Source organism: Apodemus sylvaticus, chromosome 10, assembly GCF_947179515.1.
Source record: "Apodemus sylvaticus chromosome 10, mApoSyl1.1, whole genome shotgun sequence".
In the NCBI taxonomy this organism is placed as follows: domain Eukaryota; kingdom Metazoa; phylum Chordata; class Mammalia; order Rodentia; family Muridae; genus Apodemus; species Apodemus sylvaticus.
Window position 1 is genome coordinate 49,121,296 of NC_067481.1, and position 7,739 is coordinate 49,129,034.

The window sequence follows — 7,739 nt, forward strand, 5'->3', positions numbered from 1 at the left end:
AGTGGTCACAATTGCTTCAGCAAGGAAACTCTCCCACTAGCCAAGCTGTTTGCAAGTGTTGAAGGGAGTTTCAGGTGAGCTTTCATAAGGCGTGACCCATGTACCTGTAGGTAACCCCACTCTTATGGTCACCTAAATAGCCCTGGTACATTCACCAAGCTAGATTTGGGTGGGATCACTTCTTCATTCTGTTGGTGTCCTCTCTGGGATGAGGAGATTTTTTTTTAAATATCTCTGCTGGAGAAGTCATGCAACCTAAGAGTCCTCACAATCCTGCAACCTCTTCATGACAGCTGTTTTACACTTACACGTGAGGGGGCATAAGTGTGGCAGGAGTGGGAGAGAGTGTGCTTGCTTGAGCTAGCACATGCGCAGGCCAGACGGTGTCAGGCTGCTTTCTTTAGTCTCCTCTTTACCTTGTATTTTCTTAAGAGATTTATTTATGTATTTTATGAGTGCTCTATCTGCGTGTACACTTGTGTGCTAGAAAAGGGCATCGGATCCCATTACAGATGGTTGTGAGCCACCATGTGGTCGCTGGGACTTGAACTCAGGACCTCTGGAAGAGCAGCCAGCGATGCTAATCACTGAGCCATCTCTTCTTCAGGCCTCCACCTTGTCTTTTTGAGGAAAGGTTTTCTTATTGAACTTGCTCATTGTTTGCTGTTGTTATTTTTTTTTAAATACATCTTTAACAAAAAAGAGTTTGCTGTAATTTACCATCCAGGTAACACACATGATTGTGTACATATTGTAGGTAATTATTTTGTGTGCCTGTTTCTATGTGTGCATACGTTCCTATGTGCACATGTGCATTGGGTGGAGGAAGCTGGTGTTTTCCATCCCTCTCTGCCTGATTCCTCTGAGGGAGGGCTCCTCACCCAATCTGCAGCTGAGTTGTTAGCCAGCAGGTTGCAGCCTCCATCCTGACTCTGCACCCCATCCCAGGCATCTGGATACAGGTGCATGTGGCCACACCCAGCTTTGTAAGTGGATTCTGAAAATTTGAATTCAGGTCCTCATGCTCCCAGGCTCATAAGTATATTAAGATATACTCATGAGAGTAGGGCGTGCTCATATTTAAAACTAAAATTCCCTTCTTCCACCATCTTTAATGCCGTGTCCTTCTGCCTTCTTTACAACACTGGGTTTCTTGCATCCAGGCTGGCCCCCAACTCACAATGTAGCTGAGGATAAATTTGAGTTTCTGTTCACCCTGCCTCCTATTTCCCACATGCTGGGATTACATTCATGAGCCACGGGGACCTGTTTTATGCAGTGCTAGATATATCTAATATGCTTAGTGCGTGTTAGACAAGAACTCCAGCCCTTTTCGTTTGACACGGGGTCTCTCACCATAGCCCAGGCTGACCTAGAACTCACCAAAGTACCTCAGGCTGGCCTCAAACTCAAAGCAATTCTACCTCAGCCCCGCAAATGCTGAGATTACAGGATAACCACATACACATTCGACACACATTCACCTATGACTCAACATTGGAGCTGATTTTAGACTTTCTATTTGGCTTCCTTAGTCTGAATGCTAATTTCACTGGACAAGATTAAAGAAAAGATGCTTAGAAGGAATTGTCAACCCCATGCTAGACACTCTGGTTCCAAACCACTGTGTCTGTTTCTTTTTGTTTCTTTCCCTTCTATGGTGTTCCTGCAGCCCTGACACATGGGTGTGTGGATCTTCCTGCCACTGCTTACTTCAGATGCTGTGGGAATCTTGTGTGGGGATCTTTTGGATTTATGGACTCTTGGTAGGAAGGAAAAAACAAAAACAAAAACAAAGAAAACCCAACCTCTTAACATATCATCCAGTCTGGCTTTGAAGTTCTGGGCTTAAGCTATTCTGTCTCAGTCTTCTAAGTACCCAGGAGTGCAGATGCATACCTTGGAGCCCACGTCTGTAATCTTGGTTTTTAATGTACAGTGGAGGTGGACCTATGGACAGAATGGCAAAGGTCAGTAGCAGGTCAATCCCTGGAAAAATTTTTGTTTGTTCGTTTAAAATAGGGTCTCACTCTCTCTCTCTCAGTAAAGCATGTTTGCACAAGATGTTAGCTCCAGGATCTCACAGCGAAGACAGACTTTACACTTCCATCTCTACAGTTTCTCCCCTGTAAAGCCAAAGAGTTTCCCAGTGTGACGGTGCACTCTTGTACTCCTAGCACTTGGAGGCTGAGGCAGGAGTACTGACTGTCAAGAGTTTGGGGGCAGCCTGGCCTAAATAACAAGATAAACTTTTAGAAATACAAAAGAAAGGAAAACAGGTTTTGTCCTAATATGGGAAGAGGGTGAGTTGGGAGGACTCCCCGAATATGCAACCTCTATAAGCATTCCCTCCTCCTCCTCTTCCCCCTCTTTGATAGGGGTGGGTGGGGTGGGGTCGTTCTTCCTTCGTTTATAGGTCTTTTTTTTTTCATGATTTAAAAGCTTTATTATAGAAAAGTAGGGGAAATGAAAGAGATAAAAAGGTAAAGAGAGAAAGAAGAGATAGAGAAGTGAGAGCCAGCTCTGGCCTTGTGGAAAGAGACGGCAGAGAATGGGGGGGGCAGTGGGGGCAAGAGGCAAGGGAGGGAATAAGAGAAGAGGACAAGAGGGGCTTATGTATACCAAGCTGGCCTTTATCGGGCTATGTAGATAAGGATGACCTTGAACTCGTGACCTTTCTGCCTCTACCTCCTGAGCCCTGTAATTACAGGAAAAACCTACAAGGCCTGGCTCTACAGACATTTCTAACTGAGCGCCTTTAAATCAAGTTTGGCTTGCCTGGAGCTTCTGATCGGGTCAGCCAGGCTAGTCTCCATTCTTCTCCAGCGACGAATAGACTCTGAGGTGGATGGAAGGTTGACTGCTTGGGTGGGGCTGGGCTAGGGTGGAAAGTGTCTAGGCTGATGACATCATACTGTTTTAATTACCTCTGTATTACAATATTTTAATCGTTCTCAGGGCACATTCGCTTTTATTTTAAGCATTTGAGAGAGTTTGGGTTTGTTTGTTTGCTTGTTTTAAATGCCTAATGTTTATGGTAAGTAGAATAAACTGTTTAAAGGGGCAAAGCACAGCGGGGCTAAGGGACTCTAAGAACCTGACTCCCGGCTCGATGCTCCAAAGAAACCCAGATATTTGGTAGGATGAGGCCTTGGGCCAGGAAAGAGGCTAAGGAGACAGGGCTGCCCGGCGCGCTGCAGAGAAGTGCGGTGACCCGGATCCGCTGAGGGTGGGGCGCACGGCCGCCTGGAGGATGAGCACCACCGGGTTCCGCGGTGTCCCCACGGCAGCCAGCGTGCTGGGCACTGGTCCTGCTGCGGCTGGAGCTGCCTACGCAGCGCAGGGAGCGGCCGGACAAGGCATGGCGGGCCGCCGGGCGCCGGGGGAGAACCGCTGGCAGCTGGTGCGCTGGTGAGTGGGCTCGGCAAGGCCCGGGAGCGGGGACGCCGGCTCAAAGTTTCTTCGCCAGGAGAGGCATAGGACCGGGTTAACAGAGGTGCTGAGCTGCTAGGTCAAAGCCACTCGGTGTCTTCGGCCAGCATCCTAGGGGCTCTTAAGAGTCGGGTCCTGGAATGGATGTTTCCCGGTATCCCAGTGTCTGGCTGCGTAGGGATGGCAGCGGGAACCTAGCTCAGGCTTGTGGGGTCGCTGTAGGAGGACTTAAAGATCCAGAGGAAAGTCAAACCCTGCGGGTTACTCAGAGCTTTGGAGGGGCTGCAGTCCCTTCCACAGGCGCACGGGTGGGGCTCCCACCTCAGCTTTCCCATCTGAACCGCAGGGGTACATGCTTACCTCCAGTCCTGCTGCCCGAGGTAGAGTCTAGAACTTGAGTCCCAAGAAGACACCAGCCATGGCCCCACCCTACTCTTCGAAGAGATGACCTAGCTCACCTCCACAGGGTTCAATGGGTTGAGCCCTTTCGGAACCGGACCGAGCTCAGAGGAGTAAGTCTAGGAGGCATGGGAATGGGAAGGGATTCAAGAGTGGAGCGGGCACTCCCCCTTCCCCCACCACAGTTTGCAACTAGGAAACCGGTCAGTCAAGTGTCAGGTTACCAGAGAAGGCTGAGAGGGTTTTCCTAGGGGGTATAGCCCCTTCACTGTTACAGAACCCGGTGGCCTGGGGACCATGTCCCTTATGTTCTTATATCTGAATGCTCAGGGCTGGCCTCTGTTTGGTAAGACTACTTCTAAGTATTAGTATCAATGACAGCGGCATTCAGAGCACTTCCCACGGCTCTGCAGTAATCAGAGCTCAGGTATTGCATTGACTCAACCATTCACTAAGACTCAGAGGAAGCCTGTAGCACACCTTCAAGGTCACACAGTAAACGCGTGTTGAAGTGAGGATTGGAACTCGGATCTTGCTCAAGTGTTTTATTCAAGTTTGTTTGTTTAGTTTTTGGACTGTCCCATCACCTCAGCCTGGTCAGGCATTCAAATTCACATTGTCAAGAGAAGGACCAAGATGGCTCAAAACCATCTGTAATTCCAGTCCCACGGGATCTGGCGCCCTCTTTTGACCTCTTTGGGTATCTGCATGTGCATCTCTTACAAACACACACATACACAGCAAACAACACTTGTGAGGTTGCTACTGATATAGCATAGAGTTCTGTTTTGCAGTACATGCTTAAAAATTATTAAATTTATTTATTATGTGTGTCTGTGTGCATGTGTACACTGAGGCACAGTATAGAGGTCTGAGGACAACTTTCTTTTTATTATTATTTTTGTATTGAATATAATCTTCATTACATTTCAAGTGGTAAAACCTTTCCTGGCTTCCCCCCTCCCTGAAAACCCCCAACCCCTCCTCCCACCCCCTTCCTCCAAGTATATGCCCCTCCTCCCACCCACGACCCACTCAACTCCCCTTCCCCCCCATTTCCCTTTGTTGGGGCATCTATTGAGCCTTCACCTGACCAAGGACCACTCCTCCCACTGATGCCTGACAAGGCATTCCTCTGCCACATTTTTGTCTGGAGCCATAGGTACCCCTTGGTTGATGGTTTAGTTCCTGGAAGCCCTGGGGCATCTGGGTGGGCGACATCGTGGTTATTCCCATGGGGTTGGAGACTCCCTTCAGCTTGAGGACAACTTTCAATAGTCTCTTCGTTCTGCGTGAAGGTCTTGGTGTGGAACTCAGGTCTTTAGGCTTGGTGCCAAGTGCCTTTACCTGCTGAATGATCTCACCTCCCCAAATAACTGTTCTTGTCACCCCTGTTTTTTTTATTTGTTCATTTTGTGTGTGTGTGTGTGTGTGTGTGTGTATGTGTGTGTGTATGTGTGTGTGTATGTGCGTGTATGTGCGTGTATGTGCATGTATGTGTGTGTATGTATGTGTGTGTGCATGCACTGTGTATTTGAGCATGAGCGTTTGCCCCTGAGCACAAGGACAACCTCTGATGCTGTTTCTCAGGCACTGCTCACCCTACTTTTCAAAAGTATTTTTTAGATGTATTTATTTTTATTTTATGTGTGTGGGTGTCTTGCCTACATGCATGTCTAAATCCCATGTGCAAACCTGAGGCTCACAGAGACCAGAAGAGGGTGTTGGATCCCCAGAATGGAGGATCCCAGGCCCTTAACATGCTTTTTGACACAGGGTAGCTCACCGAATATGCTAGACTGGCAGGCCAGCAAGCCTCAAGGACCTGTCTGCCTCTAAACTCCCCGGAACTGGGATTATTATTATTATTATTATTGAGACAGGGTTTCTCTGTGTAGCCCTGGCTGTCCTGGAACTCACTCTGTAGACCAGGCTGGCCTCGAACTCAGAAATCCGCCTGCCTCTGCCTCCCAGGTGCTGGGATTACAGGCGTGCGCCACCATGCCTGGCATACTCTTGGCTTTTTAATGTGGGTTCTGGGGACCCAAGTGAAGTCTGACAAGCACTTTTCTGAGCCAGCTTCCCATCGGGGGACAGCGTCTGTTGAAGCTCAGGCAGGCCTACAACTCACCAGGCAGCTCAGGCGGTTCCTGAACTCCTGACTCTCTTCACTGTCTAGGCTGTCCTTGAACTCCAAGGGCTCAGAAGAACTTCCTGTCTCAGCCTCCTCAGTAGCTGAGACTACAAGGTGTGCTACCCGGCCTTGCTTTCTTTTCTTTCTTGCCTGTATCCTTTGTAGTACAAAGCACAAATAGACAGACAGACAGACAGACAGACAGACAGACACGCTCGCACACATCAGTATTGAGTGTCTGCTTTGATCACTTCCCCTTATATTTTGACAGCATCTCTCATGAAAACTGGAGTTCACCAGACTGGCCGACTGGTTATCCAGCCAGTCCCAGAGATCCTCCTGCCTCAGCCTCCCCAGCTCTGCTTTTTGCAGGATCTGAACTTATTCTTACATTTGTGTGCAAGCACTTTACCTATGCAACCGATCTCCCCAGCCCTAAAGATTATTTTATTTGTTGATTTATTTAATGGACATGAATGAGTGCTGTATCTTCATGGACACCTGCATGCCAGAAGAAGACATCAGAACTCACGTTCTGTGAGTCGCCTTGTGGTTGCTGGGAATTGAATTTCGGACCTCTCTCTAGTTCTGATTTAGACTTTGATGATGCTCGATTTATTAATTTTCTTCAGCTTTTACTGTTGTTAATTAAAAAACCCATGAAGGTGTGTGTGTGTGTGTGTGTTTTGAGAAAGGGCCTCACTATGTAGCCCAAGATGTTCTGAAATTTACTATGTAGACCTGGGTGGTCTTGAATTTCTTTGCCCTCAGAATCCTGGGATTAAAGGCATGAGCCATCATGGCTTTTTTGAGACAAGGTTCCTTTAAATTTTTAAAAAATTTTATGTGTATGAATGTTTTGCCTAAATACCCAGTCAGAGGTGGGGGTCAAATTTCCTAGAACCAGAGTTACCTTTGATTGTGAGTCACCGTGGCTGTGCTGGGAATCGAATTAGGGGTCTGCAAGAGCAACAGTGGTGAGCCATCTCTCCAGTCCAGAGGCAAAGTTTCCTGAACTCCAGATTGCCCTCCAGGTCGTGAAGCCTCAGTCTGTTTCTTAAGGGTTTTATAAGGCTAGCTCTCACATTTAAGGCTATGGTCTTCTTAAACTCTGCGCTTGTGTGGGATGGGAGCGGTGGCCCATGCTTTTAATCCCAGCACTCAGTAGGAGGCAGAGGCAGGGGGATCTAAGAATTTGAGGCCAGCCTGGTTTACAGAATGAGTTCCAGGACAGTCAGTGTTACACAGAGAAACCCTGTCTTGAAAAAATAAAGTTTGTGCATGGTGTATGAGGAGTATAGCTTTTGTATATGGATATCCAGAATATGAGGCATAAGTATATGAACAAACACATATCTCGAATTAGAAGCCATTTAGCTTGCTAAATGGTCCATGCATTTAATCCCAGCCTTTGGCAGGCAGAGGCAGGCAGATTCCCAGGAGTTTGAGGCCAGCCTGGTCTACATAGCAGGTTCCATGCTATCTGGGACTACATAGTGAGAGCCTGTCTAAAAGAAATAAACAAGTGAATCTTTAAGCCATCTAGAGTATTTTTCAGGCGGGGAGAGGGTGGAAGGAGACGCATGCTGCCTGGAGAGCACAAGGCACTTCCTGTCAGCATCGCGGTTGGGATTGCTGTGGGGTGAGGTTTAGGAAGAGGACTGAGGAGAGCTGGGTCTGAGACAGAGGAGCTGGGGCAGGGTGGGGGATGCGGTAGGGCTTGGTGCCCAGCCAGAATTCATATCTATTTGAACAATGGGAGTCACTGAATGTT